This window comes from Nothobranchius furzeri, chromosome 1, assembly GCF_043380555.1.
Source record: "Nothobranchius furzeri strain GRZ-AD chromosome 1, NfurGRZ-RIMD1, whole genome shotgun sequence".
Lineage (NCBI taxonomy): Eukaryota > Metazoa > Chordata > Actinopteri > Cyprinodontiformes > Nothobranchiidae > Nothobranchius > Nothobranchius furzeri.
This window is the reverse complement of record NC_091741.1, coordinates 85,299,796-85,327,299: the sequence shown is the minus strand read 5'-3', so window position 1 is coordinate 85,327,299 and position 27,504 is coordinate 85,299,796. Positions and strand designations below refer to the sequence as shown.

Genomic DNA, 27,504 nt, shown 5'->3' with positions numbered 1-27,504 from the left:
TCCAAAGATTAATGATCCAGCGCAGGTTTGGATCAGTGATTTCTCTGGACCTTAATAAAAGTGTAAGAATATACCAATTATATTCCGCTACAACAGCATTTCAGACAAAGAACATCATACCAACAGTAAAATATGGTGGAAGTTGTATGATGATCTGGGGTTGTTTTGCTGCTTCAGGAACTGGAAGGCTTGCTGTGATAAATGGAACCATGAATTCTACTGTCTACCAAAACATCCTGAAGGAGAATGTCCGGCCATCTGTTCGTCAACTAAAGCTGAAGCGATCTTGGGTGTTGCAGCAGGACAATGACCCAAAACAAACCAGCAAATCCACCTCTGAATGGCTGAAGAACAACAAAATGGTCACGAACCGAACTCAGAAGACCCATAATGATGCCAAACATAGTTAAAGTATATAAAAAAGTCTTTTATTTTTGTAGAGTTACCAGAGGATGGTGAGGCTGGAGACAGTCGGAGAGGAGGCGAGGGTCAAAACCAGATAGATCCGTGAATGCTACAGTGAATGCTACAATGAGGCAGGAGGCAGAATCCAGAGAATTATCTGAGGTCGAGAATCCAGGTAGTCAGAGGCAGAGAAAATAATCCAGGCAGGGAGCAGGCACTTGGGTAGGTCAAGGAACAGAAACGAGGTCAGGATCTATGGTGCAGGCAGAAGTTGGAGTGCTGGAGAATTTACTGGCAGGGCTGTAATAATCTGGCAGAGACTGGATAGCTGGATGGTACTTTTATAGCAGGGGAAGCAGGTGTGTGAGATGAGCTGAGGAGTCAGGAGCAGGTGAAGTGGATGAAGCTGATGTCAGGAACAGGTGAGAAGAATGGAGTTGATTGTGGTTGCTAGGGGAAACAGGGCTTGGTGAAGGGACCAGGTGAGCTGAATGAAGGTTAAATGAGGAGGCAGAGGAGGGTGAAGGATGGGAGTCATGACAAAAATGAAGACTTTGTAGTGGCCTAGTCAAAGTCCTGACCTGAATCCTATTAAGAAGCTATGGCATGACCTTAAAAAGGCGGTTCATACTAGAAAACCCTCAAATAAAGCTGAATTACAACAATTCTGCAAAGATGAGTGGGCCAAAATTCCTCCATAGCGCTGAAAAAGACTCGTAGCAAGTTATCGCAAACACTTGATTGCAGTTATTGCTGCTAAGGGAGGCCCAACCAGTTAGGTTCAGGGGCAATTACTTTTTCACACAGGGCAATGTAGGTTTGGATTTAGTTCTCTCCCTAAATAATAAAAACCATCATTTCAAAACTGCATTTTGTGTTTACTTGTGTTATCTTTGACTAATGGTTAAATGTGTTTGATGATCGGAAACATTTTCAAATTCAAATTCAATTCAAATTCAAAAAAACTTTAATCATCCCCGAGGGGCAATTGTTTCAGTACAGAATTGGTACTGTGGTCATTCGCAACAAGAGTCACGCTACCGTATTTTGTGTGACAAACATGCAAAAGAATAAGAAATCAGGAAGGGGGCAAATAGTTTTTCACACCACTGTATATTATGCTGCATGGTGGTGCAGTTGTTAGCACTGTTGCCTTACAGCAAGAAGGTTGCAGGTTCGGCACTCGGCTGCGGCCTTTCTGCGTGGAGTTGCGTGTTCTCCCCATGCATGTGTGGGTTTCCTCCGGGTTCTCTGGCTTCCTCCAGAGATCACAACATACCCTATAGATTCACAATTGTATGTTGCTTTGGATAAAAATGTCTGCCAAATAAATAAACATAAATAAACAATAAACTGTCAAATCTGCAGTTAGCTAGTTTTTGGATTGATGATTTTGTTTTTATGTATCAAAGTTATCTTAGACCTCTTCTAAGACAATGTACAAGTCTGGCAGAGATAAACAACAGGTAAGTAAGTGAGTAAAAGTTTATTTATATAGCGCCTTTCACAGATATAAAGCACAAACCCGCCATTCAATTTTTTTATGTCATTTAATTTTAATGCACTTTAGTTTACAGAATTTTATATTTATGATGTGATTTTAATACTAAAGTATTTGATTTGTTAAAATAGCAGATGTGTTTTAAAGTATTAGAGTGTTTCTTCCCTTAATCAAAACAAAGAAATAATACAGCTTTTCTTTTTCTCATAAAACAGGTAAACCAACCACATATAATAAGTGCATTCCTGATTAAATTAGGTTTAAGATTTGTTTTTCAGTCAAGGGCCAGGTGGATGGTAAAGCCTTTAACAGAAGTTTCTTTCACTAATATAGAACGTTTTACATAAAAACATCTAAAATGATAACTGTACAAAGCTCATCATTTGACTGGTAACTGAAGATGAAATGATGATCTATAAATACTCAGAAGGCAGGAATTTAGATCATTTTCCTGGTTAAAAGAGAAAGCCTAACTGAAGCTGTAGCTGTGCTGATCTATTCACAAGGAAAACAATGATGTTGTGACATGCTGACCTGTAATCACCAACAGCAGAACCACGGCAGACAGCCATTGGTCAGTTTCCAGTGCCCTATGGCCACAGAGGAGCCATCAGGCAATTGCAGAGATTCAGCAAATCACTGTCAGATGCCACCAGCTTGAACTTTCTAAACCGAACGCTGTTTCCCATCAGCATCAGAGAGTTTGCAGAAAATATAGTCACAAAATGTTTCTGTTAAACTAAAAGAATCTTTGAAAAAATGTTTTGATGTAAAAGTATTTGAAGAAAAATTTGTCGATGCATGAAAAGTAAGGAGGCTTAATCAAATCTGACTTGAGTTACATTCATTCGGTTCCTCTGCTCATGTTTGATTAATGCATCAGTGTGGAGATAGAGACATCAGTCAGTAGAAGGAGGGTTTGGGTGATGTACAAGCATCTCCTCTCTGCCAGCACAGATTAGGTAAAGTTCTATTTAAACTGTAATAGCACATTTCCTTAAATCACTGCCAAAACGCCACAGTGTGACACACTTTGAAGATGTTCTAGAAAACGGTTCCAATTAACACATCAGCCAGTTTCTGATGTCTTAATGATGGTCAGCTCTCAGACCTGCAGCTGCACAGAGAAAAACAGACCAGGAAACAGGGTGCATGCTTGTGTGCAGCACTCCTTTTGCCTTTTTCCTTATCTGCTCACACAGCCAGTTGAGAAGTACTCAGACAGAGCACCCAGAGACACCGCCAAGCTTTCTTGGCATCTCCGTCTCCACTGGAGAGGTGTTTTTCCTTCCATCTACACCTCAGTGGTAAGCCCAACACATATCAAGCTGCCGCAATAACAAGGACATTTAATTAGCCAGCTGTCTGAGTGGTCAGAGCAACAAAATACTTTAGAAGTAGCAAGCAGACCTTTTTAATAGCATTACAAATTATTATGTAAAGAAAATTATAATATACTATAGAAGTATGAAAGGTTGAATTATGTTAGATCATTTCCATTATATCCACTATCCCACTAGCCAAAATCTTCAGTGTTTCCTTTTCTCCTTTTGGATGTTCACTGATGAAAAATTCAACGCATGATGATGAGAATCAAAGCCTAGTTTGCAGGCAAAAGATGCACCTTGAAAGACTATCAATATCTGTTTAGCACAGATTCCAGAAAATAAACAAATACTTTCTTTGTTTTGTTTCATTACTGTTAATCTTTTAGTGAATGTGTACTTGTGTCATTTTATGTACAGTATATTAGTGTGATAGATAAAATCTAAGACTAGGTGTGTGTGTGTGTGTGTGTGTGTGTGTGTGTGTGTGTGTGTGTGTGTGTGTGTGTGTGTGTGTGTGTGTGTGTGTGTGTGTGTGTGTGTGTGTGCGCACGCATGTGTGTGCGTGTGTGCGTGCTATAAACACAGACATCAACAGATCTCTGATCACAAGCTCAATCAGGAGAGTAGTGGCGATGATGAAGGACCTGCAGGTTAATGCTGTTAAATGAAACACATTGATGTAACTGTAGGTTCAACACACTTCAGTAAAATGTAGTAATTGGGAAACAAATGCAGAACCACCTAGAAAATTGTAGTAGTCATAAATGAATTTCCTTTTAATTGTGAAGCTGTGTGCACCCTGTACAAGCCAACAGCCTCCCACGGTGCCAGCAGACAGGCAGTCACCAACACAAGGTCGATGTAGCATCTCCACTTAACCGAAAGTCCGGTTCACACAGCAGGATTTTCATAATAGTTTTTAAAGCAGGAGAGACCATGCGTAGTGATAAAAAACATCATGATTTTATCAGTTTCGGTCTTACAGTGTGTGGTGTGCAGGAAGTCGGCAAAAACTACACAAGGACCACTTTCACTCACTGACATTCCCCGCTCAAATGCAAAACATGTGAAATAAAACATAATGTAAAAAATTTTACTATTTGGAAGAGGAGCATGCTACTTGCTTTCTTAAAAATCACATTCAACAGGCAGCACGTTCTTCGTCCCCGAAAATCAGACACTGACGAGCCAATATGTTTGGAAAACCGGATTTATGATCGGAGCCTGTGCCAACATGATTCTGAGTGGACAAGAAAGTTCCTAACGTACCAAAAAAGGCAGGACTAACAGATGCTATCCTTAAAACTATTTTGGTAATTGGGTGCAATTTTAAGATTGTTGAAAGGGGCAGGACTGGTTAAAAATCTGCATGATTATCCTGCCATGTGAATCGAACTTTAGAAAAAGATTTTGGACCGTGCACAAGATAGGACCTGAAAAAAAATTATTTTTTCCACTTTTTAAAAAGTGAATCAGAAAAACCTGCTCTTATATTTAGCCTTTCATGTCCAAACAAAGAAAAATACAGTGAACACTATTCTCCTTTTCATTAGCAATAACAACAATGATGCATGCAGTGACCCAACCAAGACATCACAGAGTAAATAACTTTGTAATTCTCCCTAAATTTAACTTTCCTCCACTAATAAATGTTTAGTTTCTAAGGACATGATATGTTTACTGCTCATCATATCTGTGCTTGGTACAACTTTAGGCAAGTTTACATCCTTTTTTTTCTGCAGAGTGTCGACATGCAGCAGGTAAACAGAGACAAACCACATGGATCAACTAACAGCTAACCAGTTACATATAAGAAAAACAGTGGGGAACGCACTGAGCTATCTAGAGTACACAAAGACCGAAAAGAACAACATTTGATTAGGGATGATCTGACATAACTCAGCTTTCCAAACATCAGATGTGTGTGTGCCACACACGTGTGAGGAAAATCAAATGCACTGACCTAAATATACGGTAATTAAAAACTAACACATATTCCACTTTTATATAAAAGCGATTGATAAATTATATTTAAATTGTATATCAAATGAGAGGTATTCTTGGGATTAACCATTAAAAACCAAAAGTTGCCTTCTGCTTTGTGTGCAGCTAGCCCACACGAGGCTGCCGTGTCAACAGCTTCTCCACTTATGTAAACATGACCTCTGTTAGACTAACAACAGCCTGAAAAAAATTTCAAATGTAATCTCATTCCAGGGAGACTCACCACAAAACCAGACCAGGCACTGAGTACATATGTGCCAAACACATGGCTTAGCTGAGACAGAGAAAGAAATTCAATGACGCCTCCTGGTTTAAAGATAAATCATGGGCCAGGACTGCTCAGCGAACTCAGGGTGAGCTCCATGTGTTCCTGTCATCACAGGGTCAACGCCAGCACGTGACCTCTGCTAGAAATCGTTTGTTTCCCTCACAAATTTCCTGTCATGTTCCATTGTGGACTATCTAGTGAAGCAGAGGTTTCTTTAAACAGATGATGTTAATGTGTGAGCTTACCACACATTATCCCCACTGATGTTGGCATTCCTCAAAAAGAAGACATCTGCTATTATTCATTTCTGCTCAGCATGACAAACCACCATGACGTGCCACTGACAGAACATCTAAAACACTGTAATCTATCAAAGACTAAAAGGTTTATTTCAGCCTTTGTCTGTGTGTCTGTTCAATTTAGTTTCACCCTGAATGAGTTGATCGTCTTTACATCAATGTTTGCAATATTCTTCACTTCTTTTAATGTCTCCTGACAAGGGGGAGAAATGAAGGCCACCTTGCAAAGAAATCTGCTAAAAGTCAGCATATAGACCTCATTATCACATTAATTGTACTGTGCAAAAGCTTGAAAACTGTTGTTTTTCATGCTTTGTTTTCAAAGAGGGATACAGTGTGGATGAATGATGCATGAAGTGACAACGACCACAAGCTTTGGATCTATCTGGCATTCAGAGTCTGGATATTCCCGATATATCCTGTAGCATGAGTGGTTCTCCAACATTCTTCTTTGTTGTTTACCTCTCGTTAATCGATAGACATCTAAAAAAGATGGACTAACCTCACCCATTACTATCTAAAGACATTTATGAAGCCAAAAGGGCAGTTCATACCACCGCCATCTTTGCCGTGTCACACGTCTGTCACACACAGACAATCAAAAAATAGGAAAAGACGTGGAGCTGAGAGTTGGCCTGTAAGGATGGGAGCAAATGATTGACACCCATAAACTCCGAACAGATGTAGCTACAAGCTAACCTGAAGATAACATGAAACTTGGAGCTAATATTGACTGTTAAAACACAAGCACAGCCTCAGACCACACTGATCGCCGCAAGGCGCCTGGGCCACACATGAGCTCATGCTTCGCTCCTCCGCATTGATTGGAGATCAGCGGGAGATTAGCTACAAGTTAACCCAAAGCTACACAAAGCTTGGAGCCAACGGGGCTAGCTACGAACTACTTGAGCTATACGCTAACGGAGGTTTTCGGGCACTTTTAGCCAGAAAAAAGCAGTTGAGCAATTCAAAAGTGAAGCAGCATCAACTCAAAGAACTGCAGTGATTTTGTGGTCTTCCTTACAGAGCTTCACAGGCAACCAGGATGACTACAGCCTTGTTTGGTGGCCACGCATGCGGCTTGGCTGCCCTGGGAAACAGGAGCAGCCGACCACCTACGTCTAGCAGCTGTTCCTGGCAGGTAGACGGGAGAAGCCGGATACCTCTGCTTACCTCTGCCATTCTGCTGTGAAGTTGGCATTTTTAACATGGGAGTCAATGAGAATATGCTTGCTCCTGGTGCCAGCCCCTGGCAAATGAGGGTGGAACTGCAGTTGTTGTCACTTCCGTGTTGGCTTCAGGTCTGGGTCTGTGTCTCAGGCTAGCATTAGCAGTAGCCCTAGCTAGCGTGAGTAGTAGTTTTAATTAGCATTAGCAGAAGCTCAGGCTAGCAGTGTTTTGTGGTTAGCATTATCTCGGCCACTTTTTATATATTGTTGACATTGATGTGGGTTGGGTCATGCTAATTTAAGGCGGTGCGCCCAAGCTTACTGTATGTCGTGTTAATCCCGCTTTTCTCAGAATGAACCGTTTCTCAGTAGTCATTACAACTTTTATAATTTAATTAAGAAAGCCGGTCAGAGACAGCACAGGTGTTTCAGTATGCTAAATTAAACACCCAGCTGCCTCAAGTCAACACCAATGGTTTCGGGTGACCATCCGTCCTTTTTCTCCCGGACATGTCCACTTTTCACTCTCTGTCCAGGGCGGTTTCCTACATTGATCAAAATGTCTGGTTTTTCATCCAGGAGCAGGGATTGGAATTATGGGGGCTAGATAACTTTCAGGGAAAGATACCGTTTCTACCTATAGTACAATATTTATGGACTCAGCGTAGCGGGATTCTGTGGAGCGGAGCGCTGATCGTTGGTGCACTCGTTGCGTCCAGCGCACGGTAAATTCTCAAGGTGGTGCGACAAAACATTATTATTAACACATGATCGTTCATATCCGTTTATATCCTCTGGTACTCTGTCTTTTAATCGTTCCTGACGCGCTCCGCTCATCGTGTGCTGCTGTGATTTCACCTCACTGACGCAGCATCGAAACGCGCACTCCGCTTTGCGGTCAGGAGATCCCTTTGATCTGTTCAAAAGTAACTGATGAGGTGAAAAAGTAAGAATCCAGGCAGCAGATTTCCTGGAGAATTTAGAGGAGATGCAGGAAGATGACAGACAGACAGGACAGCAAAATAGTCACATAAAAACAAGAAAACTAAACAAAGTGTTTGAAAGTAAAATATTGGTAGATTTATCACCACTACACGTTTTATAAAACAATAAGTTATACACATGTAATATTTATACATTTGATACAATTCAGATCACCTTCAAAACTCAGTCACACACCCAGGGCCGTTTCAGGGCATTTTATGGGCCAAGGCAAAATGGAACATTAATTTACAGTCAAGGATTTAGTCAGTCCCTAAAAATCATGTGTGGAAGGAAACCAGTCACAGAGCTAAATTCAGTCATTATTATTTAATCATTATCTCTCAGAACTGCTTTTACCATATGAACCCTAGCGGCCTCTGCGCTCCTCTGGCAGGCGTCTCCTGGTCATCCCTAAAGTCAGGACACACACTCACAGCGAGGCGTCCTTCCAGTGTTATGGCCCTCGCCTCTGGAACGAGCTGCCAGAGGACCTTTGCATGTTTTATATTATTATATTTTAGCACAGTTTTATTATTTAATATTATTATTTTACTGTCTATATGATTTTATTTATTACTTATTTTCTAACTTTTGTCATTTATATTAGCTCTTTTATTATATTTTTTACTCATTTTATTCCAGTGTTTCCTCTGTAGGGGCCCTCTGCCCTGGGAGCGGTAGTCGACTGTAGCTTCCTGGGCGCTCTATAGGTGGGGTCTATGCTCCCCCTCCACTGAGCACCCTGACTTAGAGTGGAAGACCTGATGCTGCCGGGGCAGATGGCTCCTCTGATGGTGTTTCCTTGCCTTACCTTACTTGGCTCATCTGGACTCAGCCAAATATAATTTTTAGTTGTGTGTGTGTGTGTGTGTGTGTGTGTGTGTGTGTGTGTGTGTGTGTGTGTGTGTGTGTGTGTGTGTGTGTGTGTGTGTGTGTGTGTGTGTGTGTGTGTGTGTGCGCTTGCATGTGTCTGTTAATGTCTTTAACCTGTTATGGGAATCTGGGGTCATTTTGTAAAGCACTTTGAGTAGCACTTTGTTTGAAAAGCACTTTATAAATAAATCTGATTGATTGATTGATTGATTGACTGATTGGTTGGTTGGTTGATTGATTGATTGATTGATTGATTGATTGATTGAGTCAGGGACAGGACCATGATTATGAGTGGATGCCTTTCTGGGACAGGAGAAACAATAACTGCAGAAAAATATGGAGCGTTCACAACTGAAACCGTTTTCAGGCTGCACAGAAAAAGTTTAGCCTGGGGACCAGAAGAATCTAAAAGCTTGTGTTTCATACACTCTGCAGACCTCCCCTCTTTTATTTAATCTGATTTCAGCTAGAATCCCCTGGCCCATATCAATCAGATCCATTTATTGAAAATACACTGGGTTTCACTGAATAAATGAACAAAGGAGGGATGTTACTGCCTGCTGCATGAGACAGTTTGCTTTTGCAGTTGCTCCATTCATTTGCAATCAAACATATTCTTGTCTGTAACTTTTAATAAAAATCCTTTGGAAAAACTTGTTTTTCTTTTTGTATTTCAGTCATTCGTGTACAATGTCAGGCTGAAAGGTTCCTATTTCATTAGGACTACACCCAACCACATGAAGAAAATTCGAGGGTGGTCTGTGAAGAACCAAGAAAGTTTGAGCCTAATTCTGGACCTGAACCCAACAGAGCATCTCAGGAGGGACTTGAAAATGGTTGAGCTCTGACATCTCCAATTCAAACTGGTTGATCTTGAATGCATCTGTCAAGAAGAATGTGGGAAAATTCTAAAAGTGAGGTGCGCCAAGCCTGTGGCAGCATTCCAAAAATGGACTTGAAGATAATGGTGCCGTCAAAAGAGCTTCAGATTAAGAACTGAATTTATTTTGAACGTCGAAAAACTTGACTTACATTTATTTTAGTGACTGGATTATGCCTAACCCTAACCATAGCCATTACCAGTCTATTCCTAACCCTAACCTTAACTAAATCTTAATCCACTCCATACACTCTAAAACCAATGAGTAGAGCTCTGTGTGTTGTAACAAAGTGAGGATCAGGCAAAATGTCCTCACTTTGTGATCCTCACGTTAAAGATGAAAAGTTTGTCACACAAACCAGCAACCTTCTTGCTGCAATGCAACAGAGAATTCAACTGTGCCACCATGCTGCACAATGCAGTAAAAAGTAACTTAAATAATACAATGTGTGCTGCTATGCCTGTCTTTTGATTCCAATAATCTAACCATGACCGCTTGTGTTTGCCCTACAGTGATTTTTTGGTCAAAGAAAAAAAGGATAGAAAAACTTCAAAGAGTTCTAAACTTTTCATCAGCGCTGCAGATAAACATTTCAAATGGTGGAATAGTTCCAGTTCAAACTTGCAGTAGAATCCGGGTCACGCTGTTTGTTTGCTGTGTCTGTTTCAGAGAAAGTAACGTCTGTAAGTGTTGTCTCATTTTAATAGAAGCTCACAGTATAATAACCTCGGCCACTGGCCGGCCTCCACAGACCTTTCACCAAGTGCCAACAACAGCTCAAAAGCAACTAAAGACAAATCTCCAGCTTTTTGACACACAGAATCACCTGAAAAACAGTCAAACTCTGCTCCACCTGGCAACCTGACAGATTATTGTCCCCCTTAGATAAGCTTTCTTTAGAGTCCAGTTTAGGCTATTTGAAAGCCAGAAAATCAGGTTGAACCCCTGGTTGTAGCTCCCAGTATCGGCTTGTTGACCTAAAAATGGTCTCAAATTAGTGGTCTGACAGTTTACTATATAAACAAGCAATCATAACACCTTTGGGGGTGAAAATCTTTACCAGGCCAGTGGGCTTTTATCTAAAATTTTAGCATAAATAAAAAACATGTTTGGGCACTCAACACTCCAAACTACACCTCTCTAGTCAATGTTTGGCCATGAATCCCATTGTTCTAAATCAGTTCAAAACCATTAAAAATAAGGTCACTGCATGCTTTTCCATCACCCTGAGGGCCTGTCATTTTCAGCATCAACTAAATATTCTTCCAAGAGTAAAAGTTTAGGGTCTCTGTCACCATCGGGATAATCGCTCCACAGCGTTAAATGTTTGTGAGACATGAGGCAGAAATGTAAAACATGTCAAACAGCGCGGATGGCTTTTAGATGCAACATATCAACACTTCACTGAGATCTGTTTTGACACAGCTCCAAGAAGAGAGAATCCTGACTGCAACACGAGGGTGGAAATACGTCGCCACGGTCGTAATTACAAGTCAGCTGACTGAAACATGTCAACATCTGGGTGGTGAAAGTGAAAAAGATACCTGTCGGCAAAGTTCTGTCATCCAGTTGCAAAGAATAAGTATTTTATGAAGTGAAGTCATTGACTATTAGAACATTTTGATGGTTTGAGACATTTTTACTTCTGTAAAATGGAGATTATGTTAAAGTTGTTTAATAAAGACTTATTAGAATATCACTGTGGGGTGAAGCTATGCATGTGAGTAGGTGAAGGAAGGAGTTCGGTTTTGCACATTTTAACCAAAAGTGTTTAAAGTAAACTCAGAATTTAGAACCTCGGGCTGCACAGTGGCACAGTGGTTAGTGCTGGGTTCAAATCCTGGCCTGGGGTCTTTCAGCAAGGAGTTTGCACGTTCTCCCTGTGCATGTGTGGGCTCTCTTAGGGTACTCCGCTTTCTTTCCACAGTCCAAAAACATGTCAGGTTGATTGATTCCTCTAAAATTGTCCTTAGGTGTAAGTGTGTGTGCATGGTTGTTTGTCCCGTATGTCTCTGTGTTGCCCTGCGATGGACTGGCAATCTGTCCAGGGTGTACCCCGCCCGTTTGTCCGGAGATTGCTGGTTCAAAAAATGCTCTAAAGTACCCTAGTCCTTGATTGTGGCTGTACATTAAGGGTACCTAGAATGCAGTTAATCAGTAATCTAAAACTGATTTTTGAGTCTGATTTTTGTTGGAGTTTAAAATGTCCCAGGAGCCCTGAGAAATGGCCAGCTAAAACATGCATAAGGCTCATTATGAAAAGACCTGTTTTCCCTGCCCACTTTACTAGTGGGCAGGGAAGTGTGTGTGTGTGTGTGTGTGTTGGGGGGTTTGAAGAGAGACAAGTGAAAGCAGAAACTGAACTACAATCAGGGTTTCTCAGGCAGTTCCCACTCAAGCCTTATATAACATTGAATAATGGATCTTTTAACCGTCTCAGGCTCAAAATAAGTTTTGATAAAAGGACGAACAACTAAGTCCTTCAGGGGTACTTCTGAGTTAAAAAATGCTCATGAAATACATATGTGGAGTAGCCAGGTAGGTAGGTTTTAACGTTGCAAATCTGCAACGCCTCTCTTACAAGATAAAACCAAAATAGCTTCTATCATTTATTGGCTTACAAGAAGGTTAAGGAGTAAAAATAGGGGAAAACACACTTGGTTCCTGCTGTATGTAACTTTCCTTTGACTTAGTTGCAAGGGAACCAGCAAATATGAACCAATGAAGTTTAAAGCAGAATCAACAGTGGCGGCTGGTGAAAAATATTTTTGGTGGGGCTGTGCTATTTTTTTATTTTTAAACAAACTTGTGCTTTCTGAGCTTTGTGCACAACTTCACTATTTCCTGAATTAAGCACAGCTCTTTTATTTCCTGTCTTACATCATTGGACAAACTGATTAATCCAGGTGTGTCTGACTATTGGCACGCTGCCTTGCGGACCAAGGTTGAAAAATACAGCATTAAATTGCACATAAAATAACACGACCATAAATGGTAAATAGGCAATGCAAGAGGCAAATAACAAAAACATTTTGTTTAATTTCAACATTTGAGTGAACACCAAAAATTATGAGCAGGTCACTGTTACAGTAATGGTAGTAAACACTACTTAGACAAAATGCCAGAAATGTACACTGTTAAATATTTCTGGAGTGTTGTGCCAAGGTCAACTTTATACAAAGATCAAGAGGATGCATTTGTGTGTGTGTGTGTGTGTGTGTGTGTGTGTGTGTGTGTGTGTGTGTGTGTGTGTGTGTGTGTGTGTGTGTGTGTGTGTGTGTGTGTGTGTGTGTGTGTGTGTGTGTGATACCTCATTTGTACAGAAATTTTGCCCTTCTGTCCTTCTGAGTGGCAAAGCTCTCGATTAGCTTTTTATTGAAGTCAGGAATGTTTGTGACAAGCTTTTTTTCCATGGAGAGCATGGCAAGAGCATTCAGCCCATCCTGTGTCATGGTGTTCCTCAAGGAAAGTCTTAATCCTCTTTAAAGTAGAAAAGCACCTTTCTGATTCGGCTGTGGTCATGGGTGTGGTGACAAGAATCTTCTTTTGCATGGCTCAGGATGGTGTGAAAAACCTGTCATATGATAAATAAAAAACAACAGATAAGTACATAGGAAACACTTTCATAGGAAATAATGTCATCAGTATCCTCTTACAAATGTCATATTTCCCAGTTTTTGGGACAATAAAACATTTCTGATTCTCAATCAGATGTTTTTACATTTGAGGTAAAAACATCTAATTGAGAATCAGAAATGTTTAATTGTCCCAAAAGCTGGGACATTTGTTTGCTGCAGCAGAAGTGTAACAAGTAAAATGGAATCAGATTGATGTATGTACAAATTTACATGAAATACACATTTACGTGATTAAATATGTATAATAAGTATGTGTGTTGAAATTAGTTTTTACAGTTATTGCACATTAAACATGTTATTAAACAAATGTCCCGGTTTGTGGGACAACCAAGGATTTCTGATTCTGATTGTCTTGTTCACAGAAATGTAATGTACAGCTTACCTCTGCACCCAGCTGCTGTTGTTCCCTGCATGGCAACGTTAGCTCTGCTACCTAGCATGGCTAGCTTCACCGTGTTGTTGTCCATGTGTGCCCGGGATGACTCGTGTTTCTTCACCTTCTCAGAAAAATGTTTCATGTCCGTAACTCCTGACTCATCCATGCCTTATCTGTCCCAGCCGTTTTGAATAACAAACACGGAAAGCAAAATAACGCATTAGCGTGATTGCATCCAGCTAGCCAAGCCTTCCTGGTGTACCAATTTTGGGAGAAGCCTAGTGTGTACAGTTTACCTCTCTCCTTCTCCTGCTGGCTTATCTTTACGTTGGGCTGATCTGGTCCAAGCTCTTTGACATTAAGTTTTTCCACCATAGTTCTCCTCTGAACGGATACTGGAGAAGAGACTGAACTGAATTCAGTGGCTGCTGAGATCTGGTATCCATGCTGGTTGTAGTCACCGGCGGCGTCCATGTTACATCTGCGTCACGACCAAAAACGACTCTGCTGAGTTCTACCGAACACCAACAATCCTTTGGCGGTAGCTCCATCGCCCATGATGCTTCTGAAACGTTCTGAAACAACGTCGACGCTGATTGGATACATTCCCATTCCTACCCTTTGATATTTTTGTCAGCAATTGGACAGCTGGTCTCGTCCTGTTTGGGCGATTGAAAAACAGCACACAGCCTCCACCGCTCGGCAGAGCTTGGCAGAGACCGGCAGAGACCAACATAGATATATATATATATGATTTATTTTTGTTACAAAACACACAATTAACTTAGAATATGTGATTATTGTTAATTTTATTTATTTATTTTTTAAAATAAAAATTAAAAACACGGAAAAACTGGGAGGGCGGCGCCCTATCGCCCTCTACTGGCCAGCCGCCACTGAGAATCAAGAAGGTTTCAAACCCTTATCAATGCAGACATGTTGGCATGATAGAGTAAGAAGGTGTCAGGTTCAATTGGCTGAGCTGAAGTGTAGCGGAGGTTGCTTGTAGCGTAACTGCTTGACCCAGACGTGGAGTGGATAGCGTTGGGTTAAACAGAGCACGCAGCTTTGATCTGGGAACAGCGGCACAACACTCGGAAAGAGCCGAGACTGAGCCGCAGTTCCGAATAAATAAGGAAGCTGACTTACTGGTGGTAGACAGCGTGGAAAGATCCCTTTCCTGGTTTGAGGACTGGTAAGCCTGAGAACTCGGGTCGATGTCTGGTATGAACGATGACTGAGGGATGAATGAGTGGCGGCACTTCCGTAAATAGAGTCGGCGTGATGATGTCGATGAGCCACGCCTGTGATGGGAATGCTGGGAAGTGTAGTAGTCTGCCAGTTGGGTCCGTAGGGGGTGGTCAGGAGGAAGAGTTCGTGGAAATTGTAAGGCTCGAAAAAGAGGGCCCACCAAGTCTGGCGAGGATTAAGTTGACAGGCAGTCTGAAGGTGTATTAGGTTCTGATGGTCGGTCCAGATAAGGAAAGGGTCGGTGGTACCCAAGAGCCACTGCTGCCACTCCTCCAGAACCCATTTTATCGCCAGCAGTTCTCGGTCGCTGACCCCATAGTTCTGCTGTGTAGGGGAGAACTTCTGGGAAAAGTAAGCGCAGGGGTGGAGTTTGGAGTCCGGGCCTCATTGCGAGAGGATGGCTCCCGCTCCCACCTCAGAAGCGTCCACTTCCACGACGAAGGGCCAGGTCAGATCCGGGTGGAGGAGGATGGGTCCACTCACAAAGCAACGGACTAGATCATGGAAGGCACAGGTAGCCTCCGGGGTAAGACGGAAAGGGCGAGGCTGGTTGGTGGCTTTGGTGAGGGAGGTGAGATGTGCTGCAAGGGAACTGAAGTTGCGTATGAACCTGCGGTAGAAGTTTGAGAAGCCCAGAAATCTCTGCACCTGTTTCAGGGTTGTGGGTAATGGCCACTGTGCTACTGCCTGAACCTTTTGAGGATCCATCCTCAGGCCCTGGGAGGAGATGGTAAAACCCAGGAAAGAGGTGGACTCCCGGTGAAAGGCACACTTTTCCAGTTTGCAATATAGATTGCGGTCCAGGAGATGAGACAGAACGGCCTGAACATGCCGGATGTGTTCTTCGGCCGTGTGAGAGTATTAGAGTATGTCATCCAGATATACGAAAACCCAGCGGCCCAACACGTCTCTCAGTACATCTGTGATGAATCGTTGGAAAACCGCGGGGCTATTGCAGAGGCCAAAAGGCATAACTAGGTACTCATAGTGGCCGGTTGGTGTGATGAAGGCGGTCTTCCACTCCTCCCCCTCCTTGATGCAGATCAGGTTATAAGCACTGCGCAGGTCCAGTTTGGTGAAGAGGGCAACTTGGGTGATGGCGTCCAGAGTGGTAACCATGAGAGGAAGAGGGTGATGATGCCGGATCGTTATTTTGTTCAACCCCTGGTAGTCAATACAGGGCCGGAGATCCCCCTCTTTCTTCTTCACAACAAAAAACCTGCGGCACCGGGGGATGTGGAGTGGCGGATGAACCCCTTCTGGAGGGCCTCGGTTATGTAGGAGTCCATTGCCCAGGTCTCCGCCAGGGAGAGAGAGTATAGACGACCCCGGGGCGGGGTGGTACCGGGCTGGAGCCTGATCTCCAGGTCATAAGACCGATGAGGGGGTAATCTGGTAGTGGGTTCCTTGGCAAAGACCTGAGCGAGGTTGTGGTACTGTGGAGGAATGAGTGTCAGGTCTACATCCCTGGGAGGTGTTGATCGAGTCCGGGGTGCAGGGGAACTACAGTGGGTCTGGCATCCGCACACCAGGCCATGACCTTACTGGTGGACCAGGATATGTGAGGCTCATGGCGGCAGAACCAGGAGTGACCCAGGATGAGGGGAGTAGCCAGGGCCTGAATGACCAGGAAGTGAAGGGTCTCCAGGTGTTGCGTGATGGTCATGTGGATGTCCTGGGTTCGGCGGGTGAGAGGATATGGCATGAGCGGACGGCCGTCCACTGATGTGACAGGAATGGGTCGGTCTAGAGCGGTAAGGGGTATCTTGAGCTGGGTGACCAGTCTCTGGTCAATGAAACATTCAGCGGCGCCGGTGTTCAGAAGAGCCTCCAGTCGGGCCAGACCTTGGTCCAGTTGGAGGGAGACTGGGAGGGTGGTGCGATGTGGGACTAGAAAAGTGGAGACTCCGGGCGGGACAGCCCCTACTTGGACCCGGAGGGACCGTTTCCCGGTCGTCTCGGGCACGTGCCACTGTGGTGGCCCAAATCCCCACAGTAGGCGCATCGTCCTTCCTGGTAACGCCGCGCCCGTTCGTCAGGGGAAGACTTCCCAGCTGCATGGGTTCCTCCGTCAGTTGGCTGCCCTGTTGACGGGGTGACATTCTAGTGAGAACGGGAGCCAACATGGCACTCGGTCGGTTAAGGATGCAGCAGTCCAATTGGAGGGCCAGGTCCACCACCAGGTCCAGGGAGGTTGGGACCTCATGTCCGATCATCCCCTCACGGATTCGGGGGGACAACCCCTCCAGGTAAACGGCCTTCAGGCCGGCGTCATCCCAGGTCAACCGAGCAGCCGTGGTCCGGAAGCGGGAGGTGTAATGGGCCACCGTCTGGGAGCCCTGGCGGAGTTAAAGCAGTCGGGTCTCATCCTCAACCTCGCTGCTGGGATGAACAAACGCCTTCTTCATCTCCTTCACGAAGGTCTCATAACTGTTGCAGACAGGAGACTTCTGGTTATAAAGAGCCGCCGCCCATTCACCGGCCCGACCCGTCAGCAGGGAGGTCAGCAGGGAGGTCAGCAGGGCGACGCAAGAACAGGACGTGGGGTAGCGTGCCGGCTGGCACTCAAACGTCATTGCCAGGGTGGCCAGCATGCCTTCCGGGGACCCCCTGGTCCCATCCCACTTGTCTGGGAGACTGAGACGTGGTTCCATGTTGTCAGTGACGGCTGAGGCCTGTCGTTGTAGGGTCAGTGGAGGCTTGGCTATCTGCTACGGCACGAAGCTGGGTAATGTCTGCCGTCTGTCGATCTACAAGGGTGCGAAGTTGAGCCACTTCTGCACGTAGGTGAGCGAACTCCGCTGGGTCAACCTTAGACTCAGTCATCCTGTCAGGTTCGATTGGCTGAGCTGAAGTGTAGCGGAGGTTGCTTGTAGCGTAACTGCGTGACCCAGACGCGGAGTGGCTAGCATTGGGTTAAACAGAGCACGCGGCTTTGATCTGGGAACAGCGGCACAACACTCGGAAAGAGCCAAGACTGAGCCGCAGTTCCGAATAAATAAGGAAGCTGACTTACTGGTGGTAGACAGCGTGGAAAGATCCCTTTCCTGGTTTGAGGGCTGGTAAGCCTGAGAACTTGGGTCGATGTCTTGTAGGAATGATGACTAAGTGATGAATGAGCAGCTGCACTTCCGTAAATAGAGTCGACGTGATAACGTCGACGAGCCACGCCGGTGATGGGAATGCTGGGAAGTGTAGTAGTCCGCCAGTTGGGTCCGTAGGGGGTGGTCAGGAGGAGGAGTTCGCGACAGAAGGACACAGAGAAGCATTCATTTTGATTAAGTAGCTGCAGGAGTGGAATGCAGACCTCATTTATAAACCCAAGTCATCCCTAATTTGTCAAGTCAACACGTTTGCTGAGGCTGTTAGATTGTAATGCAACTGGCCATTTTACTAGCTTAGAAATCTAGACCAACCGTAACAATAGCAAAAGATCGTAATCTGCAGGTCTGACTAGACACGCTCCATTGTAGCCTCAGCAGGTTGACAGTTCTGTGCCTAGCTTATAACAGCACTATGATTGTTGGGTGGGTTTAGCACTACAGCTGCAATGGAGAAAACTACAAGATGGCATAGAGTCAGGAACAGCGCTTGGCTTTGGCATTAATTTGGGGTTTTACTTAAATCATGACTATGGTTGAAAATAACCTAAAAACGTTCAAATGTTGAAAAGGAAGAATTTCATTTTATTTTTGAAAAAGCAAATCAATTATTTTAAACAGAGAGTAAATGCAAGAAGATTTCATTTTAGACCTGAAATCTTTTTAATCACACAGCTCTTTCAGCTCACCAGGTCAACGTGGAATCTCTTATATACTGTATATATTGCAGCATTGTCTCTATTCCCTCAAGATCTTCTGGGGGAACGGATGTTTATGCAGTTGCCATGGTGAGATGTCTCCTCAAGAAAAGGAGCTGCAAAGGGATGCAGGATTAACATCACCCTTGCCGAATGTCATTAAACTCACCCTGTTGTGTCTCAGCAGCTGAAATATCACTCCCATATAGGGTGGGAGCAACCGTTTGGGAATGAGGGCAAATGATGCAAAATACATCAACAATTTATTTTTATTTAAAGCACCTTTTCACCTCAAATCAACTGGGGAAATTGAACCATCTCTTCACATGATGGAAGAATAAATATACCCACAAATGAGAATACCTTATCAAATAATACAGTTGAGATTCGTTATTTTAAATCCAGAGTAGTATTATGATTTCCTTGTATGCAGGATATCACGTTTCTCAAATATAAATACTGTTTCCCAAAAACATAAACAGATAAACTTAGAAGAGAAAGAGGAAACTGAATCGTTTTTTTCCCTTTGCTTCTATAGTTAGCCGTGCCTGGGATACATCTATAAAAATTCACAAGGACATTGTGTGGCCAAATTTAAGGAGGCCATAGCTCTAATTATCAATTAACTGGGTTATTATTCTCGCTTAACTCAGCCAGGCAGCACATACGTGCAGCTGTGTGTGCAGGATGCATTGATTAAAGCTAATAAAATACTTTGGTTCCACCGTTCACAAGCAATTTCCTGTAAAAGTAGCAATGCTTCCTGGTTTATTGTTCATTTCATGCTGCAAAAACAAATTTAAAGACACTCATGTGAAAATAATTAAAAACATATTTAATGTACTGTAGTTTTTGTGATAAAACTTGCTCAAGGCTACAGGCAGAATTAGAAGAAAGTGTGCACCTTTGACACCTCGTGCAGAGTTGGCTGATAAAATGAGGAGTTTTAGCACACTCAAGTCCTCGAGGAGCAGATCTGACGCTCTGCATGCACCCTACTCTAAACATTTGTCTCCATCTTCACAATGGCTGCTGGCTCTGGCCTTGCCGCCACCTCCTTGTTGCTTGTTTGATGATTAAATACATTTTGATTTGACGGCCCATGTTGTAAACTTCCTGTGTGGTTGCACCGTCAGTTCTGTGTTCCACGCCGCTACTTCCCAAAGGACTTGCATGAACACCATTATTATCCCTGCAAATTAGCCCAGTTAACCTGCCCCTGCTCCAGCTCACTCTTTGTTAACCCCTCATTTTTCACCGTGTCTGGATCACAGACCAAAGGAGTGCAGGCCGGTATCCCCCCAACACACACACACACACCACCTCCACCACCACCACCAATGCTCCCCAGAGCTTCAAGCCACCCCAGTCCCTGCAAATCCTAACCTCAGTGAATATCAAACAGCACAGAGTGCAGGAATGCCTCGGCTAAATTGGCAGCAGATGTTGCTGAGGGGATTTGGTTGTGAGGTGTTTTGTCTGCAAGCTGAGCTGTAAAACATCGTGGTCTTGACAAGTCTTGTGGTGTGACTCAAAGGTGAGGTGGCATGAGGACCGTGTGGTCGTTTCGTGACTCGCTGGTGGCTGATGGTCACTCAGCTGTACAAGGAAATGGCCACAGGTTAGGCTGTAGAATAGAAAAGGGAGGTTTTGTATGATCCGTACCTTTAAATCATTTCATCCACACCACTGAATTTTGTCCGACTGAGTGGTAAAATCTAGCTCAAGGTGTGGAAATTTGATCACCTTGCGAGTAACGTGCATTAAAATCTACTTTAAAACCCCACTTATGTTACAAGCGTGGAAAACATTGCCAGTCATGTCACTTTGAGCCGAAGCAGGCCTGAGACGTCTGGGTGTCTGGGAGAAAGACGAATGACTGGTGCGCCAAGAAAATGATTTCGTAGTTTCTTCCAAATTCTAAACCGGCCGTTGCTCCAGGCCACGACTGTCGACATAAACTGTGGCACATGTGATTTCTTACCCCCAGCCCAAATTATGATGGTTTGGACTACTGGTGCTCCGGCTCCACGATCCTCAGAGGCAAAGCAACAGGAACATGAATCAATAGAACAGGAAGGACTGTTATTACTAGCATTTTCTTCATGAAATTGTTGAGTAAATTTAAAGCAAACAGAGGTAACAAAAAATGTAAATCAAAGTACCTTTTCTGGTCAAATAAATAAACTATGTGTGCCGTGGGAATAAAGTAATGATTTAATTAGGAAACCATGAGACTTACTATAAACAACACATATTAAGGGCTTTTATTTAACATTATTCTGAACATTCTTGATTATTTAAACATACACATAAAAATATATTAATAAAGAAATTTTGCTATTCTAACTGTCTCATGCATGGATTATTATCATTGTGCAGCTCCACAAACCACTCAGAAATCTTCTAATCAGAATAGGATTGTTTAACTTTTGACAAACTTATTGTGTTAAAGGTGTGGCTCACTGAAAAAAATACATTTTCTCGGCTAGTAGGCATTAGCATTAGCAACTCCACGACACAGCAAAACTCCTCCAGGCTTGTGTTAGTTGTGTAGATAAAACATCAGCGTTGCAGAGCAAACAGAGGCAGAGGTAGAGTTGCATTGCTGTTATCCAATCAGAGAAGAGATGTCCAGATATCAGGAAATAACACTCCAAAACCTTCCTTCTGAACCTACTTTCTCCCCCAATTGACTTTATGATTCAGGTACATCTGAGCTTTCTTTCCCCCAGAGTATGACTGAAAAGGCATTCATTCCTACAAGAAACCACTGCAAATGCATTGCTCAAACAAGTGTTCCACACCTTAAAGCCAAATGAAAAGACCATTGTACAGTTTCTTTTGTCAAGCTGCTAATTGGCGCTAGTTGTTTGATGTTTCACTTTGGAGACAAAAAGTAAACAAACACAATTTGAGAAATTGAAGGGCTGTCATCAGATTTACTGACACGGCTCTTCTAGAAAGCACGGGCCTGGCTAGCATGCGTCTTTTAATCTTGATACACTAAAATGACCTTAAGGTGTAAAAAACTGGATTTAAGTTCTAGTGAGCAACTTTCAGGGGAAACTAAGAACAGAAATATAATGTAATGTTGAAATCTTTATTTAATTAGAGTTGAAGTATTTGAAAACTAAACATGGAATAACGTCTCCAACCCATGTGTGTGCTCCTTCTTGCAGACATGATGTTTCTACGGTGGCCCAGATAGAGCAAACCAAACACTGGCTTAATTTGTTTTATGGTGCTCTGTGGAATAAAAAGGGGCAAGAAATGTTCCGCTGGTTATGATCTGTAACTTAGCTGCTGATGTAATTTTTTTATAAATTGTGAATAAAAATAAGGTAGTAGACTGGCAGAGAGTCGAAGGGCTGCTTTAATATATGAGAAACTTCACTGTTATCAGTAAAAAGTAATAATCAGTGCTACTCAGGAACGTTGTTATACATTCTCTATTTTTGTAACAGATAAGAAACTATCATGCTGCCAGGAGATATGTTCTATATGTATGTATGTAGGTAAAAGCAGGGAGCAGCCCGTTCTCCGTCAATGTGAAGCTTACCATGAGCACTAAATTCAAGGGTGGCCAAGATCCATGCCGGCCATCTGCCAAGAATCCAATTCAGCAAATGGTTGGATCTGTGTAAGCCTTAAGCCGAAAATAAAGTCACTCTGCTTAAAACGATGCTAACATCCTTTAATTGGTATGAAAGCTGCTGCAGGAGAATACAAATCCTGGCAGCTATTTCCTTTAGACTTTTATCCTCTTCCATCCAGCATGCTCTGTGAAGTTGATTAATTGAACACTTTGGGACAAAGGGGGGAAACTTTTATCAACTTTGGCGAGACTAAACCACTGTGTGGAGTTGGGGGGGGGGGGGGGGGGGGTCATTAAAACTGATTTCCTTTATCTCCAGTGATCATAAGCGCTGGAGGGTTTGCTAAAAACATGAAGATGTCGGAAAGAGGAGCATAGGGCTTCATGTTGGCGTTGGTGTGTGCCACCTGCTTTGGGACTGAGACAAGGGGAGTTTGGGGTAAACGTGAGGTCATGGCTGTCATCAGGCTCTCGGTTATACAGGCCAAGTGGGACTGCAAATATGAGGAGGGTAGAAACTGAAGCAATCCCATGATGAGGGACATGAGGGCAACACTGTGACTACCACTATTTTCCTTCAGCGTTGCAGGCTTTATGGATTCTGTGAGCCTTTAGGTGTTTTCTTCCCTCAGGACTCTGTTCTCATCTCTCACGGTGCTCCTACAGCGGAGGTTCGTCCACGACCCCCTGCAAAAGGAGAGGGATGCCCACTTGCTTCCACCCTCAGGTATGCCAGTCCCTCCACAGGGGAAAAAGGGGCCCCTTAAATTATGATTTGTTCCCTTCTTGTTAAGGAAATACTTTCTCAATAGCTCTCTCTCCTTTGTATATTTTTACTGTTCCTGTTTTGTTCCTTGATCGACCCCTGTCTGCTCTTATTTATTTGCTTTCTAAACACCAGCTTGGTTTGCTAAACTGACGCTGCCAAGAAGAGACTTTAAAAATGACTTTCGTCCTGTGTGAGGACAATGTTTATTTGCCTGGGCGATCCTGTATTTTGGGTCTACCAATGTGTAGGTGACAGCCGAGTTGAGTCACGCAGGCTGACCTCGGTTAGCATTACCTCAGGCCTTAATCAGATTCCTCTGCTGCAGATTGAAGATGTGTGGACCGATACGAGGAGCTCAGATGTCATCATTTATCAGCCCGGCCATGCCACTCTTAATGGAAACCTGTTTCTGCACCATGTGAACATAATTGGATGTTATGTACACAGCACATGTTGTGTGAAATGGTTTCTTTCAGTAAAAAATCATGCTGACACAGTTAATTGTGTTCCAGTTCTAGTTTATTCAAAGCACTGACATCTGTGTTTGCTAGCTTTGGTTATGTTTTGCTGCATTTTAATGCTCATAGCGCTAAGACCACACAAGTTTTACAATCTTTGTCTTTCAATTTGGTCGTGTTTTTTTTTTTTGGGAAGACACTGCAGTCTTGTTGCTGACAAACCCTAATATGCATGTTCTGCAGCTGTCACAGATGCTCAATGAAAGATGAGAGTTTTAGAAACAACTTTCCAAAAGCAATATTTAATATATTTTCACTATTGTAGGGTTTGGTAAATTGAGTGCTTTAAGAGCTCAATATATATTACCTCTACTTATGACCAATAAGCTGTGATACTCTATATAAATATAGAATATCAATCCTGCTTGGTCTTTACTGTGTTTAATCAGAAGATTCTAGGATTTTTTGTTTTATTCAGGGATTGTAAACACTTCGTTTTGATTCAGAAAAGAGTTGGGTTTATAAAAGTAAGAATTTATTTTACAAACAGTTAAAACATGACAGGTTAACTAGCATTTACTGTGATGGATGGAAATAGATGTGATGTATGAAACCTATGTGTGAATGCGATGTTATCAGAACTTCCGTATCTAGGAGAGCTGAGCTCTGGATGTAAAAGAATTTGGTTTACGTAAAGCTATGAAGTTGATTATTATCAAAACACATCAGACGCAATCTGTCATGTCTACGTACCCACTCGAAGACCCTCGTGATAGATCCGGAATGTCGAAGTCCTCGGACTTCCAGGCACCGAGGTCCGTAGAAGAAACTGCGGCACTACTAGACCGGTCCTAGAGTTGTTTCCAGGTCACAACAGATGGATGGAACCGTGTGTCTGAGACTCTTAAGGAGTCTAAACAATATCAGCTTGTTCTGCAGGAAATGTTTGCTGTATCAGCTTCGCAGGTGCAAAAAGATTTTGACGACGTCTCAAAAGCTTTGACGGGTTAAAGAGGTTTTGCTTCAGATGGCTGGTCTGAAGCTTTTAATGTTCTCATGTTATGATTTGTGTAGCCAACCAGAGGTTGACAAGTTGAAGTATTACCAAGACAACTCAGAAACGCGCCTTCTTTGATCCGGATACTCTGATCTGGGGTAAAGGGCTATCTATGTGTCACACGTTTAGCTTAACTTTACTTTGTCCTTGTGTGAGTGCGAATGGTGATGACCTTGTCATTATCAACATGCTGAAACATATATTAATCATTGTAATCATAACATAACATTAATTTCAAACTTCAATCATTGAGCACAGATTAATGAAAACATTTCATTATACTATAATTATTATAAGTAGCAATAAACAAACGTTTATTTAATGATTATCTAGCTTATAAGTTTTAGAAGTTCATATTTAATTTAAGAAATCATTTTTTGATTTAGCAACTAATCCGAGCTGCGAGTGTTCCTTATTTGGAGGCATGAAGAATCCTGTAGGACGATACGGGAAGCTTGGACCTTGAGGAGAGAACATCATTGTTGACAATTCGTTATCATGTGTTCAGAGCTGCAGAGAGACTCTGAGCTCCAGCTGATGGGCTGAAGGCAGACAGATTAAAGGGAACACATGCAGTCTTGTGTCTCCATTTTGACCAGATGTTGAATGGTCAAACTGTACCTAAAAACAGACCATTGCTGGACATTACACAATGGATGCTTTTATTAACATGCATCTGGGGCTTTTTACTCACCGTCTGTTGGGTTTAGCTTTTTGTCGCCTCCTGCAGAGAGCATTCTCTCTTTCCCTCTATAACTTTTTATCATTTATGTTATACCATAAGTCTACATTTTGGTGACAGTCATTATGAGAGAGTATGGAGTAATCTTTCAGGAAGTTGATGTCAATCAATAAATCCCCCGCTATGCTCCAGAATGAATTATCTTGATAACTACTTAATACATTTTCATGATTTTAGCTTCATCAGACTGTGATCTGCAACTATCGCTGGAGCAGTTCCCAGCCGAATGTGAAGCAGCTGGAATGAGAATCAGCTCCTCTAAATCAGAGACCATGGTCTTCAGTCAGAAAAGGGTAGAATGCCTTCTCCGGGTCAGAGATGAGGTCCTGCCTCAAGTGGCAGAGTTTAAGTATCTCCTGGTCTTGTTCAAGAGAGAGGGAAAGATGGAACACGAGTGAGATTGGTGAATCTGCAGTGATGCTGGTGTTGTACCAATCTGTCATGGTGAAGAGAGAGCTGAGCCGAAAGGAGAAGGAAAAATGAGATCGCAGATACAAGCGGCTAAAATGAGTTTTCTCTGCAGGGTGTCTGGGCTCTCCCTGAGAGATAGGGTGAGAAGCTCAGTCATCCGGGAGGGGCTCAGAGTAGACCTGCTGCTCCTCCACATCGAGAGGAGCTAGTTGAGGTGGCTCAGGCATCTGATTAGGATGCCTCCTGGACGCCTCCCTGCAGTTTTCTGGGCACGTCCAACTGGGAGGAGACGTAAGGGAAGACCCAGGACATGCTGAAGTGACTATGTCTCTCACTGGAAACACCTTAGGATTTCACCAGAGGAGCTGGGCCAGTCTGGGCCTCTCTGCTTTATTAGGCTGCTGCTCCCGTGACCCGACCCTGGAGGAAGATGGACGGATGCAGAGCAAACATTTTTATCACTCAAAACATTAATCTCCATAATTAGACGCTCCACTGACTTTTTCATTTGGTACCTTCATGAGAATTTTAACAGATAAACCTTATTTGTCCTGTTTATCAATCAAAAAGCTGAACACATTTTTTAAAAATGACAGGATGTTGTGTAACTTCATTGTTTTTGTTGTGTTTATTTTGTGTATTTTGCAACAGCCAGCTGAGTAGAAGGTAGCTGTTAGTAAAAACAACTTTACGAGGGACAGTTATTCTCCTTTTATCTATCTCCGTCACAAATGTTCCCCAATTTATTACAGGATGAAGAAAGGTCAAATGTGAGTTTAAGAACACCAGGTGGTTGTGCTGCTTTATATAAAATTCAGCAAGAAAAAACAGCTTCTCTCCTCTTAGACCAGAGAAAACAGACAACAGCTTCTCTCTGAAACGCCCGAGTTTCTCATCCGGAGAGTTAAACAAGTCACCAGAGCCCAGTTGTTACTCACCATCAACACAAGTTCATGAGTGTGGCTAATCTAATCTGATCTCTTATTAGCTGCATTTTTCATCTTTATGCCAAAGCTAACGAGCTTTTCAGATCATTATTAGCTGAGAATGTTCAAACCTCATGTTAAGGATGAAGATCAGAGTTAAAATCCCTCATCGTGAACCCTTCTGCTCTCCTCAAAGTGTTGCTCTCATAAACTAGAAATCAGACATCGAAACCATCTCTCAAGCAACATTTTATTTTTATTTAATCTAAATCTCAAGTACATTTTAACGCTTGTGCAGAGACAGCAACCAAAAAATGATTTATAACTTTTATGTGCTGAAAACAAGGAAAAGATTAGTGAAGAATGCATTACCAAGCGCTTATTCTTGAAATGAAGCAAAATGGGTTGCTGCGTTTCCAAAAGGAAATAATGAATCACTCAGACTTTTGTTGTGGAAAGACAGGTGCTCATTTTGAGCGGGTTGCGGAAAAAAAACTTCATGAACGATTTGAAAGGCAAACACAGTACTGCACACTCAAAGCATGTAGCTGTAAAAACAAAAGGAGGTGAGATGCTTTTAGTTAGTGAGGAGAGGCCTGTCAGTACGTTTGATAACAGCTATAGGGTCACAGGTTAAGAGCTGCTGATCAGACAACATTTGAGTGACGAACGAGGTGATATCTGAGCAGGAGTGACTCCATGGAGCAGTGTCGTTGTGTATTTGTGTTTGTGTGAACGTCGTTCGACAAAGAGGGGACGAAACAATA

General features: G+C 42.9%; 1 long non-coding RNA gene across 1 annotated transcript; it reads right to left on the bottom strand.

Moving 5' to 3' along the window:
- Nucleotides 1–12,731: 12,731 nt before the first annotated feature.
- LOC129162886 (uncharacterized) lies at nt 12,732–14,358 on the bottom strand. The gene is made up of 2 exons (XR_008562869.2): nt 14,023–14,358; nt 12,732–13,899 (listed from the first exon to the last, which is right to left on the bottom strand). It is a non-coding gene; the product is annotated as an uncharacterized lncRNA (long non-coding RNA).
- Between the last annotated feature and the right edge of the window lie 13,146 nt (nt 14,359–27,504).